Below are 17037 nucleotides of genomic sequence, written 5' to 3'. Positions count from 1 at the left end.
AGAACTTGGATTCTCCTAGACAGGCTACTGATAACTGCACTGCTACTAATTGATTATCCTTCAACTTGTCTATCACAGACTATATTCTTTATTCTCTTACAATGGTTCATATTCTGAAGAGCTGTGTTCAGCTGTATAGATGTTATTTTTGCTGCACTGCATTATATAAATGTTATCTTTGTAGTCCCACAGTGTACTGGCTCACTAACAGGTAGAAATATTAGACATCAGAAAGGAATTAAATGACTTAACATTGCATGATTCAAGAATCATAATTTTTAATCTTCCAGGGATCTGAAAGATTTAAATCTTCCAGGGATTGCTCATTTTTTTTGTTTTGTTTTAAAGACACATAAGGAAATCTTTCTTTTATTTAGATATTGTCACTTTTCCCTCTCTGGAAGTGGACTGAAAGTTCTAAAGGAAATGACCCTCCAGTTAGAAACAAGAAGGAATTAACTGATTTTTACTTCCGTCAAGCCAAAATGACAAGTATCCAAGAGAAAGCATTTTGCAGTAGCAAAATATGTGTGTTTGTGTGTGTGTACATATACTATTAAACTGAGTGACAATTAAAGCCAGCTGCAAGTCTGTTAAGGATCTGGCACCCTTTCTTTCTCTCTTGAATGTGCTCTACCCTAAATCAACAACATGCTGGTTTGTTACTTAGACTATTTCTCTCTTTCAATTTTTCCCCACAGCGTTAAGTATCATCTTAACTACTTGCTTTGTTAACACTTTCATGGAAGGAATATGCTAATGTAGGAGTGGGTAAGTGAAAAAAACCATGGGCAGCTGAGTTTTTCTGGACAAGCAAGGGCAAGAAGGATGCGAGTTGCTGGGATTTATTTCCCCTTTCAAGACAATTACTTGGCTAGGCATCAAAGCCCCAGTCCTTGTTGTCTGATATAGACAACTGAGCAAGAATGACTTTCATAGTTGTGTCACCCTCTATCATAGACCATGTTACTCTCTAGTGATAAGAGGCAACTTGAGAAATGTGACGCGTGTTTGAAATTGCTCTCAGGCATGATAAAGGCATGCTGAATGAGCTTGAGAAATGTCTGACTTTCAAAATTCCCATGCTTCTTAGCCAAAGATCCCTCCTGAAATTGCCCAGAATTATACATGAATACCAACTCATAAGGAACTGATGGTTTAACGACCCTTTTGGTTAGGTAAATTTTGCCTCTATTGATTTCACTTCTGACTATAATTAGCTCCACAGCATGAAGAACAGATATTAGTACCTGTCTTCCAACAGCTCAGCTTCAGGCAAATGCTCTACCTATATGATTTTCTGGCTGAGGTTCTCTCCCTGCTGAATGAAAAAACTACTGACTGGGTCAAACGACCATGCAGCTACTGCTAGAGCTTTCACTTGGAAGCTGGGATATCATAATGGGAAACAAAACATTTCTGTGCAGCCCACAATTTCTGAATCATAAGGAAGACATGTAAATGTTGCATATGCAGTGTTGAATCCTTTTGTGGATCAAGGACCCAATCCAGTTAAGGTCTGGTAGGCTCATGAGCTTGAGATTAGTGTTACCTCTGTAATGATATCCTGAATACAGAAAGACGAGTAGCATGGTGACTTTGTATCTGCAAGACCATCAGGATCAAGGCACAGGACTTTCCAGGGGCATGTTCAAGGGTGAATTCGTTAAGATTTTGAGCAAATCATCTTACATAAAGTTTCCTTGATTATTTGAATGAATACAATACAATTATCTCACACAATTATCTCACACATAAAAAGAAATACTCTCCGATAAGCCTGTATTATTGCTCTAAAGTGTTTGATATAAAACTATCAGCTTTTAAGTGATTTATTATTACATTTTATTACACTGATTCATCTGCTATGGTACCAAGATCCAGCTGCTGACTTTGCTTTTCTTGCACTTTCAGGTGTCTTGTGCCATGACTGTATTGACTTTTGTGGCATGCAGAGATGTTCTTTCTACCTCTAAGGTCAGCGTATGGATCCTGCTTATGGCTTCAGAAAATGTGTTTGTACATAGCAAATATATTCTATTAACAATTTAGGATCTCAGACAATTTAAGAAAAGATTGTTTCCCTTTATGCTGCAAATTTGATTTATTAATTGGAATGTTTAATTTTTATGTATTTTTATATGCAATTTATTAATTGGAAAATTAATAAATAAAATTTATTTTAAAAAGATTACTGGAAAGTTTTCACATTTAATGTAAAGGAGGACAAATTTTCAGGTAGAGTCTATAGTACAGAATGATTACAAGAATGAACAGAAATTTATCACAAGGTTGAAAAGTAAGCAGTGTGTTTAAAAATCCGTAACTACCTAGGGGGAAAGCAATTACTAAATTGATGTGCACTATTTACTAGTGCCTACTAGATCATCATATTACTATTTTAATACAAGTGACAACACTGCTTTCTAAGTTATCAAAAGGATTGGACCATACGGTTGAAAAAAACCATTAATTTAGACTAAAGCTGCAGATTATTATAAAGATGAATAAATGATGAGTTGACAATTTTGCATAACATTCTTTGTGAAGTTAGTTTCATTTTTGTGAATTATCTGTAAACTTACCTTGATCTTTTAGTTTCTTACTCTCCTTTATAAAATTTAATGTCTTAATGAATGCACTTCATACTATGGTATTCACCTGTTTTCGTCTGGATTTGTATTGTACAATATGCCATTTAAGATTCACTTTTTCCTTCTGATCCTTTTTTAGATGACCAAAACTCAGACAACCAAGTTCAGTGCTTTGACTGACAAACACAATTATCTACTGGACTTGACTGGGAATAGCATTTTTTTGGCACATAGCTATAAAGCAAACCCTTGTGAATAACTGGAAATCCTGGCAGGATCTAATTAGAAGAAATAGGACATAAAAACAAGCAAGAAGTCATCTGTAATTTCTTGGTAATCTCATGATAACCAAGTTATATCAGTTGTAACGATTTCATAGCAACTCTTTAAGGTCACTGAAGGTGAAACGCTATGGAAGCCTAACTTGATATGTGATACAGAACTTCCAGTTTTATCTTGGCTTTAATTGCTTGCTGTCTCTCAAAAGAGAAGTGTCTACATTATTCAGAGAGCTTTCTCAAGTACATGGAACGTCAAGAGCCTGGAGTGAAAGCGAGTATAGTCCACGTTGTCACATCTGGGTTTACAACACACAGAAGTGTTCAGTAACAGTGAGAGCAGCTTTGTGCTTCCCAAATGAATATGGAGTAAATGCCCAGGAGCCCAAGGCAGCTTTAAAATCCTGCTGTTAAAGAGGAATGAAATCTACCTTCCTGCCAATGTAATAGTGCTTTCCACAGAGATATATTTCACAGGCTCTTCTCTGAGAAATTTACTACTCAATGTATGCATGAATGCCAGACACTGCCATGAACTTCTTCGTAAAATTTCCAGGATCCACATAGTGAGAGGCTATTTGGAAGAGTAGTAAAACAAATTCTTACAAACACCATAAGTTCTTCTTACTCTAAAACTTAAAGTCTTTCCTGACAAACACCAGCTTTCTGCTCAGGAGTTACTTACAGTAGCTCCACAAAACACAATAAATAATGCAAATATATAAAAGAATAAAAAACAGAGAAAAAATTGAAAACAGGAAATGGATATTAAGGAAAAAGCTCTTCCAGAAACATTATTAAATAGTCTTAAGTCTTCAGTATCTCACACATTTTAGGAAAAATGTTTTGTCTTCTCAAGTAGTTCAAATGGAAGGACAAATGGTGCTACCATGTACAGTTCAGATAAATTAAAATATTATAGAGAATTTTCTTATTCTTTTATGCTTATTTTCATGTATTATAAAACACATGATGTGTTTTGGGTTGGAGCTTACACTTTTTATCTTACACCAAAAGAAACCTTTTTCATCCATAAATTCTGCTGCTCCTGTTTCTCCCTTACATTTAGAACTATTTGTTTGTGATCTTCTCCATAATATATTTTTAAAAATGCAATTCTACACCAAAACTTTTGACATAAAGGTCTAATTTTGTAAGAGAAAGAGGGTTTTTCCAGTTAATTCAATATTCCTCTGAATCTTTGTAAGAATCATGGGATGTAGGCCAGAGGATAGCTAGTACCCCAGATCTCACTCCTCCTCCCCCATTTACAATATTTCTGAATTCAAATCCTGTTTGAATGTGCTCATGAGTGTAGTTTTTATAAGGAGAGACAGATGGCATTATCCAGACTTTGATACACCACTGAGGTTTTGGTTTATCAAACTTAGATTTTTATCAGAATATATAAACACCTGCAGTGGATCAGTCAGAATTTTAACGAGCCAGAATCCCATCTCTTGACACTGGCCAAAAGCAGATGAAAAGATAAAAGCTTGAGGATGGGGGAAGCACAAGTGATGCAGTTGCTTACACAGGGACTAAGAAAGAGACAGTTACTATGCATTTAGTCTGTGTTTTTGAGAGCATAATTCAATACAAGAAAAATCCTATGAGCAAATGGAAAGAAATTTGAGAAATGCCTAAGAGATTTGGAAATACAAGTCTACTGACATGTATTCGTAAAGCTTATAGCCTTTGAAAATCTTATCCTAAACAGTGTAGAAAAATAGAAATTAATAGTACTAATTAACACTAGTTCATATAGAACTCTGGAATCACCTGCTCTGTTCTGCCACTCTAAAACCAACTCTGCTGCTTTATACAGCTCTCCTCTGCACTACTACTGCAAAAACTCTTTTTCTCCATGCAACTGCAAAACAATCTCAGTCATTCCTGAATCTAGAATGCCACTGAACTTTATCAAATGAGCTCTTCTGAGCATCCCAAATTTGCACAGAGACTCTGCCAAACTTTTGCATGGCAAAACAGCTGTTGCTGTCTGCCAGCTGCTGCTAATGCGTTACTCCCAGGCCATCTGACAGTCCTGTTACCATGTTTTGGCTGCCTCTACTGTGTAGCAGCTTCTCCATCCACTGACGTTGCACTACATGCTGTTACAAAGCTGCCTGTTGGCATCCACCTCTAAAGGTAAGTTTTCCCTAAGTTAATCACGTCACCTTCTTACTTAGGTTTTCATTCTGGCCTAATCTAAAACCCAATGGACTCAAATAGAGAATCTTCTAGAGATACTATTAGACTTCGCATTGGCCCTTTCAGCTGTGTAATGACTTACTAATTGATTTCTTAACATTGAAAGCATCGTATTTACTACCACTAAAAACTGGAATGATTGAAAGACTGAAGAGCTACTTTACTGCCAGGGATCTGTGTAACTGAAGTCATGAGGAACAAGATTCTTAAGTACTTTATAGGCAGCCTCCTGCTACGATGGGCCGCTCAGCCCAGGGCTCAAGCACAAAGCATGGCTGTAGTTCAGAAGGCTGTCTTTGCCATAGTACAAAAGTTTGCAAACTTTATCACAAAGACTAAACATCTTTATCTAAAGAGTGCAAGTTGGCTTTGCAACACAACTTGAAAATACATGTCAAAACTGATTTCAAAATACAAAGAGGTTTCAAAGGAAACATACGAAATAGTAAATCTCTAATGCATATAGTCAAAATCACTTTATTTTCTGATGTGTTTCTTTCCATTGTCCTCTTGGGAGAAAACTGGCATTTACCATTCCAGTAGCATCTATTATCACTCTTTAAACATTTCTCAATTTTAGCAGAAAAATCTCCGCCTTCTCCAAATATACCATAGATGAAACCTTTCTATGGCTTCAGTTCTTCTCAAAATCCCAATGTCACACAGGGGATAAAGAAAGAAACAGGATATCCAAGTAAAATATACAAAAATAGGAAGAAGTTTGTTTATGAAATGGCAACCAGAGTCCTGACATATACAATATTATCATTGTTTTTTCCTTTGCCATAAGTTTTCTGACCCTTCTGTTTTGTTTTTCTGGTTGATTTATTCATCAGCTTTTTCTATCACTATGGCAAAGGCAAATATCCTTTGGAAGGAAGACCATCTTCCCTCCTCCACACTTCCTCCGGGACAGAGAAGAAAGAACATCGATTTATTGTCCTGACAAAGTTGGCCACCTGGACAGAAAGACCCATCGTTCTAAGGCCAGAAGTGCAAGACTACAGTGTACTCTGCCAAAATGTGCCTGACCAGGCAGAGTGCCTGAGATCATTTGCCACATCAGCAGCATTAACTGTTGGTCCACTGTCTAACTTACAGCGATAGTCAACAGCGGGTGCTTCAGCGGAAGACGAAGACTGCACATAATAGGCCAAGTTCATCATGCAGTGCGTTAAATAATTTCCTTATTTGCGCAGAATATTATGTTCCCTTACTTGAGGTATGACTTCCTTCTTTAGCTTAGCTTACTTTACTGCAAATATTATGCCTTCAACAGTGAAAAACCACAATTTTTTTTTTTAAGTCAAAAGCCATGCAGAATGGACAATACATACAAAGAGTGGTAAATACTGGAGCGTACAAATTTGTATAAAATTCCAACATTTTATCTCTGAAAACAGCAAGAAACTTCCTGAAAGTTTCCCAACTAAAAATTATCATATAATCAGACAGTATCATTATCTGAAATCAAAACCTACTTAATTCAAGGAAATACGAAACATTTGACTGGAAATGAGAGGAATTCTCACTTATCAAAGCACAGTGCTTGCTATTCTTCAGATGAAAAATAATCTTCCTCATTTCATCTATGCTGTGATATTTGTAACATTGGAACAGCCTTGTATTCAGGCTGTGAGCTTAATATTTGACCTTTAATCAAAATATGTTATAGAAAGACAGAAGAAAAAAAGTAAAAAAAAATGAACTTAAGGTTTATGATGGTCTAAAAGTTAAAATCATTGCCATGCAATAACTGATTTTTTATTTTTTATACATTCCACCTAGCTGTAGGACTTAGATCTGTTTTATTGAACTTCAGTAACTCTGTGAGTTGACATATGGACACCTACAGGTATCCTGCAGATAGTCTACATTTAGGTGTTTATCTCTGCAGTTTAATCCCATCCTGTTATGTCCCTTTGAAAGCATATTCTTTCCCAGTTACAGTTTAAAACTCTTTACAACGCAAAACTTTATGGCCTATACTAATATCACAAAAATCTTCTATGAAATATATGCAGATATATCAATATAATAAGTTATTAGTGTCTAAGTGACATATATACTAAAAAATTATATGCAAAAGAGAAAATACACATTTCTCCATATATTATCATTTCTTTTAGAATAAATTTATACTTGGTGATTTATCTATATACTGCAGATTACTACTGAAAATGTCTCCTATAAGCTATCTTTTAGTAAAGCTACACAAAATACACATAATTTGTTTCCTAGTGCCACAAGGAGTGCTATATCTGCATTTATTTTTTTGGTATTAAGAAAATCCACACCAAAAAGAGAAACTCAACTCATTTCAACAATGAATTTACTAGTCCCATTCTCCATAAGAGAAGGAATCTATAGTTGAAACAATCTCAGACTTATTGAAATTTAAGTTCATTTATAAACATTTTTCTCACTTGGCTTGGTGATAATGGCTGATGAATGCCATTATCACCAAGTTGTTTGTATGTGTACAAGTGGAGGCCATGGACTACCGTTTCTGATGGAAACTGCTATTTGACTTTGCCTAACAAGCTCAGATGAAATGTGTGCTGCTATTCAAGCTGGGATGGAAAATACTCACTGTGAATGAACTACACAGGAAATTTAAAGACCTAACTGTAGTATTAAAGGGAGAGAAAATAATACAACATTCCACGTTCTATTGGAATCCTTCTAGACAACTCAAACTTTGAACAAGTGTGTCTACCTGTTGAATTATGTCAATCTTCAGAAGTACTGTATTCTCTACAGGGCACATAAAGTCTATATACAAGCAAATAGGTAACTCAATCTCAATTTTCGTTTTCTTTAAAAAATGGTTTAAAAACATTTTCAGTTACAAAAAATAATAACTCACCCATCTCACCCATATCTTGTTTTGATTTTGACATAATTGTCATGTGTGTTCACCAGCAGAACACAGAAGTCATCTCCCCAATGCAGGTACACAATTGCTTTCAATATCCTGACTGACTTTTTTTTTTTCCTGTGTAATACACTCTGTTCCTTATCATATTATTATAGATTTTTTGAGTTGTCACTCTAGTCATATTTTTCTAAATCTCCATCCAGCATTGTTATCTAGTAAAGCATCAGAGTTGTTGTTGTTGTTGTTGTTGTTATTATTACAGATAGTACTCATTTGGAAAAAAAATAAGGCAATTGAGAGGCACTAGTATTTTTTTCTTTGCTTCTCTACAAAGAAATATGTGACCAGAGTGATTTGGCCGTACAAACTTCCATGAGATTTTCTTCATGTGGGCCCTGTAAATATTGCCACTAATCTGACACTGCAAGTTCTTTATTTGCAATAACTTCAGAAAGTTATTGGCAAGGATTAGCACTAGCCATTGAATTTTTATTCTTTTGGACCAATTCAAAGAGGATGGAGCCTTGCCTTCCTTTGGAAGGACTTCAAAATTATGAATGACTGCCAAGACAAGCAGCCTTTGCTAGGAAAAGTAACGTTAAAACAATGCAATAGGTCACTGGAAGTTTCCCTCTAAATTTTTTTATACGTAACCTTTTGGAAAGCAGAGGGAGATAGAGGCGTTCATTTGAAACAATAAAACCCAACTAAATAAGATTTAAAATATCTTTTAAAAGGAAAAATATTCTTAAGGACAGTTGGAAACTAACTACGGTTACATAACACTGGGCTGCTACAGTCTGTTTCATTTATTCACAAACAATGTTACTCTAATTAACCCTGCTGCCGGTCCCTAATGGAATGAAAATCTTCAAGGACTAACACAGCTGGAGCAACAGTAGCGAAGAACGACTTTTTGGTTTGTTACGGAGGGCAATATTTGGGGCAGCTGTAAGGGTATGCAGTGTGGCTTGTACCATGCCCCTGGATGAGCTCTAGGCAATTCAGGATAAGCTGTTCCATATGAAATAAAAGCTGAAAAAATGGTTTTGGTAAAATATATAGCACATGGTAACAGGTAGGACACATTTTACCAGAACATACAGTAACATTTACATGTGTTGCAAGACCATATAGCTTCCAGTATATCTCATGATATGCTATGCTATGGCATGTGGAATGGAGCAGTTTCTAAGAATTTCTTAGTTAGGAGAGAAGACTGTTACATTTAGGGGCAAGTCAACCTGCTGTAATGCTACTTCTGCAATTAGGTTGGTTTTGCATTACTTTTTACTGGCTACGGATACACATCAAGCTAACATACAGCCAGTTCCCAGATGCAGAATAATTTTAATCTTGGTTTTCAGCACAGTTTTTAGGACCAATCATTTTTTAATTTGTTTCTTAAGTCAGTCTTGCTTTGTACTGGCTGTACTGAAAATCAACTCTGTGATGGGAACATGACAAAATTCCTCCCTCTGCTATGGCCACATTTTTTCCAAATATTTCGCTAAAGGTAATTTCCAAGCTTTTGTTTCATTTTGGTGACTATTTGAAAGATGGTAAGAGGCAGTTAGTTGATAACATCAGCAGAAACTTAAAAACATTGAGGGAGCAAAGAGAAGAAAAATAAAGAACCCCAAATGCCCGTGTAGCAGTCACAGAAACATAGGCATTTCACACAATTATGTTAAAGAACAGTAGGTGCTTTAGGAGTCCCCACCCTAAAACAGTTTCCTGTTTTTCAAAACCTCAGCTACAGACGCTAATTGCTAAAAGATTCACCTTAATGCAGGTCATCTCATTACAGCCCTATGCCCTGTTTGTAAATCTTCTCAATCACTGAAATAAAGCTTTCGTACAGCTGTAAATTCTGTGCAAACTGACCACATGCCAGATCAGAACCTGATGGGAACTTACTTGAATTAAGGACCTGTCTTCTCATTTTCACTGTGGGGTATCTCATATTTCTGAGGTGTTACAGTAATAATTAAAAGCCTTAAAAATACAAAACAGAAAATTGAACCATTGAACTGAACTAATTTCCTAGTTCTTGATGAGTTTGCTCATTCAGCTATAGGGTTAGCTTTAGACTTTAAAAACACTCATTAAAACCATACAGATACATTTACGGAAACACAGCTTCACAGGATAAATGCAATTAGTCATGGATCAAATACTGTTAATAAAATTGAAGTGCTTTGTACTTCCAAACTTGTTCTAGTGAAGGTGACTATTGATCAAAACATTTTCTTAGAAACTCCCACATCAATAGCTATATGTAGAAACAAAAAAAATTACATAGTCAAATTCTATATTGACATCATTTGATAAAACAAAATCCATCTCCAGGTACTTTCCAAAGTATATCTCCTGTTTTAGTCCATTTTCTCTCTTTGATAAAAAGAGAATGAGCCAGGCTTTTAAGACACCTGGAGAGTAGACACTTTTCCAAAGTATTCAGGAAGTACTGCCCTTCCCAAGTTGTGTCTAAGCTCTTAAGATACTTTTTAATAATCTCAGAAATTTGTTCTGGTAAAGTATGAATACTGCTTAAGGGAATTGCTGTAGAACCTCTCAATTTGATTAGTGTATTTTTTGTTGTTGTTGATATCTCAGGCAATGGTCTTCAAAGTACAAGCTGCAACAGCATGGAATCTGATTAGACCTGTGCTGCTTTACTGCACTGATCTGATTCTCTGACTTTAATGACAACACCCCCCCCCCCAAAAAAAAAAAAAAAAAGTTAAATTTGATCCAGACATACAAAGCCTCACCAGTCCCCACTCACTGTCTTAACAGTACATGAGTTAAAGCAGGTTGATGGCAATGACTGTATTTTTCCTATAAAGGCTTTTTGGCTTTGAGATACTGTCTGACAATTAAGACTATTTTGAAAATGCCTGCACCCCTCACAACATCCACTGAATTTTGTAAATTTTCCGTACTACCAACATCCTCAAAAATCACTACAGAATCATTTCCTAGGTAAAATCTCAAAATTCTCAACATCGCTTTTGATCTTTTATAAAAATTTTCAATCCGTTAAGCTTTGAGGCATGATCCTTCCCTATGCATATGGATGCCTGTGTACATACATATTTTACAAATACAGTAGAAAACACATTTTCAGGTTCTTGCTTATTCAACCATATTAGAGTTTAAAATACAACACCAGTATTTTAGCAACTTCTGTATAAAACAGACTGGTCATAGCAAAGTCTCCAGTGGGTTTCATGGTATATATGCTGCTCTTACAATATAATTTTTAATATCCTGCACCCAAAAATATATAGTTGCTCACATTACTTACTTTAAGATGGTCCTTAAAACACTTACAACTCTGCAAATTTTAACAATTTTTAAAAATTTTTTGACCAAAGGTCAGCTATTTCCAAATGGAGGCATTATCCCCTTGTAACTATTGTGTATGGCCAGACCATACATATACCATCGCTTCAGAGCAAATAAACGTTTCAGTTCTTGCTTGCATGTACTCAGGATAGTCCTAAATGCACATGCATCATAGCTCAACAGCACAGCTGATCTGGTGGAACTGTAAGTTTAAGGCGTTCCCATGGTCTCTGTCAGTATGATACGGTATGATGGAATTTTTGCAATAAGATATTATGTTTAAAAATGCTATTAAGGTTGCAAATCCACATACTATAAAATGCAAAAGAAGAGAATTAAAGTTTCCTTACATGCTCACATACTTTTTTTCCAGGAAACCTTCAGTTCCTTTACTGTAGAAGATACATTGACTGTGGGAATGAATGAGGAGTTTGAAGACACGGGAGACTCTTTGTACCTGACCTTTGCCTCATTTAGCCACAATTAAAGTTAGTGAGAACTATCTTTTGCCTAATTAAAGTAGTAAGGAATGCTTATTACGCTGAAAACTCAGGTGCTCAAAGTAGGCATTCAAAGTTAATGGAGTTGAGGTGCTCCAGAGAAGTGGGTGGGCAAAAATGATAAATTAATCAGTGGCAGTTATCTTCCATGTTTTGGTAATCTACATCAACTATGTGGGCATAGATACAATAAAAACACATGCGTTCAATTCAGTACGCCTACTAGCTTCTGAATAAGCTGCAAGGGAAGGGAAATTTTTTAAATCCTGTTACTAATGGGAATTGCCATAATATCCTCATGATTATGAGGAAATGCTTTGAGATTACAGACAAAAAAAAAGGCATCATAACTGAGCAACTGAAAGAACAGCTTTAGGCTATATCCAGCTTCTAGACAGTTTTTACATGGGAAGTGACACCCATTTGTCCCATTTCCTACAAACACGTCCACTTCTACAAGGAAAGAACACCCAGCAAGACCCAGATCCTCACAGCAGTTTCTCTTGTCAGAAGTTCACGGTTTTTTCTGTACTAAGTGTGCCTATATTCCAGAGAACTTGAGGGAAATAACTCTGCTCTCTGAGCTGATACTGAGATTTTAGTCCCTGGAGCAGGACACATGCAGAGTCCTTCAGTTACACCAGGAAAACACTTCCTTTTTAGAAATGAGCCTGATAAAGAACTTACTCTGTGACAGTCTGTCTTATAAAACACAATGATAAATCAGATTAGTGAAGCTCAGATGAGGAGCAACTCACAGTCCAGCACTTGTGGAGAACCCAGGCGCCTGATCCCAAGCAGCCAGCGGTGTCTGCTGTGAGCCTGTCCACAGCATGGGCTCCTCTGGGCTCCTACAAGTCTTAAAGTTGACCATGAAGAATCTATCCGGAGAGTTCATCAATCAAAGAACAACATTTGGACTATGGAGAGAAAGACCTCATGCAGAATTTAGATTCAACAGTGATTCCTAACATTGGGGGATTTTGTGTGATGTAACAGTTGTAGTAGGGAGTTACAATGGAAAACTGAGTGGACTTGAGCTTGTTTAATATCAGATAACTTTATATTATTTGTAACCTTAAAAATATTTATTTACAACAAACATACAAAAGTATATGCTCTGGAGGCCTCAAAAGCTTCAAACATTACTATTATCATCTCCATTTTCAAATGCAGATGGGCTTATGCTGCGAGGGAAAGCTTTGCTCACATTAAAATCTTATGCTTCAACTAGCTATGGTAGAAATCGTTCCCAGTTAGATGTCCCATGCACAACAGCCTACATTATACAATGGCAAAAATAATAGTCTACTTTTTAACGTGTTCACAACATACACAATTTGCTGCTCTTTCTAGAATTTTCTGCATAATAGCATACTTTGCCAATAGTGTGCAGAAGCTCATCATTATCTTTTCTAAATTTCCTTTTTTCTTAAATGCTCTAACTACATCCAGAAAAAGTAAAACAGCCCACAGTAATACATTTACTAACAGATTGACGTACTTGTTGACAGATTGACATACATTAATAGAGCTCCTTCCTGATAAAAATACTAATGACTGATCCCCAATGACTTCTTTGTCATTGTGTGAATAAGTACATAGTTTTTCTTATTCAGACATACAGACAGCTGCAGGTCACACTCTCACAGGAATTTCCTCTTTCTTCTTCTCCTTCTGGACAGCCAGAAGTTGTGCAAACTCCTTCCAAATATGCTGATGGTCTCATGCAGTGGGGAATAGGAATTCATGGCATAAATATTTAATGAGCATGAACATGTAAAGAACCAGTATCTTACGAAAAGGTAGCTACAAAGAGAAATTCACCCTTGGGAAGAAAGTTGCCTCTCTGCCAAACAGTTTTGCAGTACTGCAATGGCAAATGCCCTAAGTTATTTTGGTGAGTTCAGGACTGGGGAAGCCCCACTGCGCAAAGCACTGAAACACTTTAAACACTATGGTTTGAAAAGTACCTGGAAGATGTACTTCTCACAAGCATATAGTTCTCCATGTATACAAAATTGTTCTCAGACCCAAAGAAACTTAAAATATTTCCTTCTTCACTATCACATGCCTATACTTCCTTCTTGATTATAACACGCCTTAGCAGCCTCTGGTTCCCTGTAACTGTTCAGCACTTCTGTCCAAGCAAACAGCAATAACCTAGAATGATGAAGACAATCTGCTGACAAAGGTAACTTGCTCTGTTATTCTATCCTTACGAGTCTGTACAATACTAAATCTTGGCTATTCTCCTGTGGTAGAACAGTTGCAAGTGCTAGCATTTAAATTCACATCAGGTGTATGAAACTTTTGAACCTTTCTTGCAGAAGTGTCTCTTTAAGTACCTGGGCTCTCCTCTTTCAATTTCCTTTCACTTATCACAGTTCAGAGTTATTTTGAAACTCTTCTTGCTGGTATTTAATTTTTCATCTTATTTTCAAGATTTCAGTTTGACTATCTTTCTCCTTAATTATGAAATCGCCTGCAACTTTATAAACTAGTTTCAGCACATCCAGTTTCCTTTTGCACATTTATTTCCTCTTCTCAATTCTGCAGAGGGTAACTTAAAAACCTGCTGTTCTTTTCTTTAAAGATTCTCTTCTACAATGACAGTTCTCGCATTTTCTATCACCATAACTGTTCTTGTGCCTTTTTCCAGTCCTCTCAAGATCACAAGCTAAATGTTCTCCTTTCTTTCCCAATGTGCCTTACCAAAAGTCAGCTTCTAACATTTTGAATCACAGCTAATCTCTTACTCAGTATGCTGGACATCTCTCTTACTCCTTTGTAAACATTTCCTCACTTGTACCTGAAAAGAGTTAGCAAGAGTTGACTACTTTTTCACAACAGTTTTTTTACACACAGTTGACTACTTTTTCACAAGCCATTAATGGTTCAAGCTGCTATTGAATGTAGCCTGCAATTGCTCTGATAGCTAAAACTAGCCGAACTGTAAGATATTTTGTAGCATAACATTTGCAGGCATTTAACCTGTTTACATTTCTTATAACTTCCAATACTAGCTGAATTCTCAAACTCCTTGCTTCCAAATCCTTCCTAAATCTAGCCCCATATTACTTGCTAGTATTGCATAAACACCCTATTGTTCTTTTCCCACCTAGTTCCTGCTGTCATTTCAGCTAGTTCATTTGTACAAAAACAGTAGAATTAAATTGATTAAGATTTCCTACTATTCTTCCTTTCAGTTCTCTTGTTGGAAATGCCCCACTTACTTAGAAACTGGAAAAAAAAAACCATTCTGAGGTATTGAAACATAAACCTTCTACAGAAGAATAAAAAAGAAAGAAAAAGAAGGAAAAAAAGGATAAAAACTCCTCTTATTAGTGAAATAAAACAAAAGAGGATTTTAAAAAATTCTCTTAATACTCTTCACACTAAGTTCACTGTAGGCTCTCAGCACATTGCAGACTCCCAAAACTAAAAAAAAAAAAAAAAAAAAATTTAGATGTGACTCTGCAGGTAAGTATTTTTGGTTATTAGTTCTCCAAAGTACAGAAATATATACATCACTTCAGTGAAGGCATTAGTTGCAGTGCCAAAACTATGTAACTGAAGCCTCATATATGCTTAAGAGTTTTGCTAAAAGAGCCCTTACTATCATTAAATAAGAAGTGTAAATGAAGGTGTACAAATGTTAGAAGGTACTCCCCTTAGTTGGTAGAGCATTAACCAATGAACTCAGAAGCTCATAGGCTTTGTGTAAAAAAACTTTAACAAACTTTTACTATAGCAATCACATCTTAATAGCTCTGAAAACATGTTTTGTGCATATGTACTAAGAGCATACAGCTGTTTAATGAGGGTTTCAAAGCTGTGGAAATACCCTTGTAAAAGAGAAGAAATGGAAATCCCCCCACATCCCATTATTACTTCAAAAATGTATTTATATAAAATTAATATCAGAGTCATGGATGAAGTTGAATGTTTAGGAATATGTAAAAATCTTCCTGCATTCCTGATATTTTGTGGAGATCTGCAAGGGCCTGTGTTGTTCTGAAAATCTCCTGCTCATAACTATTCTTTCCCAGTAAAAACCTCATCTCTGTTAGATATTGGTCCCTTCTTTATTTTTTTTGGAATCACTCTTGTATTTCCCAAGACTAGACTAGAACAGAAAGAAAACGAAAAGGAATGTACATGGGCAAACTAACATCCGCTTCACCCAAATGCTGCAGACAGCAGAGCAAGACGCATGGAGGTGAGGTTCTTTTCTCTGGCTTGTTCCACTGGTTATGAATGTTCTCATCTTTTTTTCTTTAGACCTCACCTGTGCTGGAGCAAGTTGCTTTTAGACATCCCTTCTCATAATAGAAATATTGTAGTTTAGAGCTACATTACAGCTCAAAGCTTACACTCAGAGAGAAAACAGAGAAAGAAGAGAAGCAAAGAAGAGTGATGCACAAGTGAGAAGCAAGCGGGAATCTCTGTCCTTCCCCCACGCAGCGGGCCCTGGAAGGAAGGCTGCTGTTCCCAGGAAGGTGTCTTGCGGGTGGGGAGCAATTGTGGAAGCTGCAGCCAATTTCAAAGCTGTAAAGGAAAGAGATGCTTGGGCAGACAGCCTGGAGTCACTTGCATATAAGCTATTACCACAGCCAGCAAAATTAAGAGTTTCAAGAGATGAAAAGAAAGATGTGTGACTTTCCACAAGCTGTCTCTTTATCTGCAAATGCAGCAGCAGGCTTGGGGTTTGCATCCTAAACTGAGGCAAGCAGAAAAATGGTCTTTCAACCTCAGCTCTTACTCTGTTCTCCAGCTTGCCTTCTTCAGCAGGTAGCCTGGAAGACACATTGTAGCTGAAGTACTGCAACTAAGTTAGGGTATCTCTGGAAATACTGGGGCAGGGTTGGGAATTTGTCATGTAATTTGCAATGGAATATTGCAGCAAATATTCACAGGGGATTGAAATAAACAAACATAATTAATTTGACACCTTCCCAGAATGTTAAACAAATTAATTTACCAGAAACAGTTTTTTAAGCAGAAGAGTGATTTTTAAGTGACTATTGTAGTACAAATGCATTTATAATAATTATCTGAAATTCTAATCTGCTCTTCAAATCAGTACGGGGCAAAATGCTATGTCAATGAAGAGCCTACTCAACATCCCATTATAATGTCGTATATTTCTAACACATTCCTAGTGTTGCTCAGAAACTATTTTCATTGTAATAAATAATTGGTCATTAATTCAG

Source organism: Mycteria americana, chromosome 7, assembly GCF_035582795.1.
Source record: "Mycteria americana isolate JAX WOST 10 ecotype Jacksonville Zoo and Gardens chromosome 7, USCA_MyAme_1.0, whole genome shotgun sequence".
Lineage (NCBI taxonomy): Eukaryota > Metazoa > Chordata > Aves > Ciconiiformes > Ciconiidae > Mycteria > Mycteria americana.
Note: the sequence above shows the minus strand (reverse complement) of the source record.